This window comes from Polyodon spathula, chromosome 8, assembly GCF_017654505.1.
Source record: "Polyodon spathula isolate WHYD16114869_AA chromosome 8, ASM1765450v1, whole genome shotgun sequence".
NCBI lineage: Eukaryota > Metazoa > Chordata > Actinopteri > Acipenseriformes > Polyodontidae > Polyodon > Polyodon spathula.
In genome coordinates this window covers 18,389,166-18,390,159 of record NC_054541.1, presented here as the reverse complement: position 1 = coordinate 18,390,159, position 994 = coordinate 18,389,166, and positions in this window count along the sequence as shown.

The window sequence follows — 994 nt, the reverse complement described above, 5'->3', positions numbered from 1 at the left end:
TTTGTAACGCCATCATGTAGAATTTAAAAAAAAAATTAAAAAACGGAACCGACATTTAATTTGAACATGGTGACGCTCTTGAATGATGTCATTAGGGTATGCAGAGTGCTTTTGATTCAAATGGAATTGTCGGCTTTTAACTGGCCAATTATCATGTATGCTTTGCCTCATCTCAATTTAAAACTTTAACCTCAACATAAGTAGATCGAAGAATTGTAACAAGATGATTTTTTTCAAAACCCTACATGAAGACGTTACAGACTATTGTTATGCTTATGTGTTTATAATGTGGATCTGCATCGGCGACGCAAAACTCACCTGTCTAAAGATTAAAAGACGACAATTTGGTTTTAATTGAAAGCATTTTGGAGATTATACACACAGCACAACCTAACTGTGTGATTTAAAAGTTTAACCGTCTTTCAACTGAAATGTGTCGATTCACCGAGACTTTAAAGGAAATTGGGAAACGTTGTGTTTGTCCCATCCCTAGTCTGTTGCAATATTATTTTTCTAAGTGTACTGAATGAAGCCCACTTGTGCAATTTTACTAACTTTTTATGCTTTGCATCCATTTTTTAAACAATATCATTTTTAGAGATGTATCACATCTCGCAATGCTAATCAACAAACTGAACACTGAAGTTGTTTACAATTGCGCTCGCATTAAGCAAATTACCCCAAAAAGAGCCTCCATAGGATTCGATACACATGAAAGAAATAAGAATGTAACAAACGATTTCTACACATGTAAGCTTAGTTACTCTATTAAAACAGCTTTCATAGCAAATATTTTTTTTGGCTGTCACTCGTAGGCAAATGTACCATATTGTAGACCTTTGCTTTGCATTTTCTTTTTTAAAACAGTCGTGTGCAAATGTATTAGAACACCTCTTTTATATACATACCTGCATGAAAACCTCTGGGTGTGAGAATTTAAATTTTTTGTCAGTAATCAGTGATATAGAACAATAGGCACTCGTGTGGAAATGTT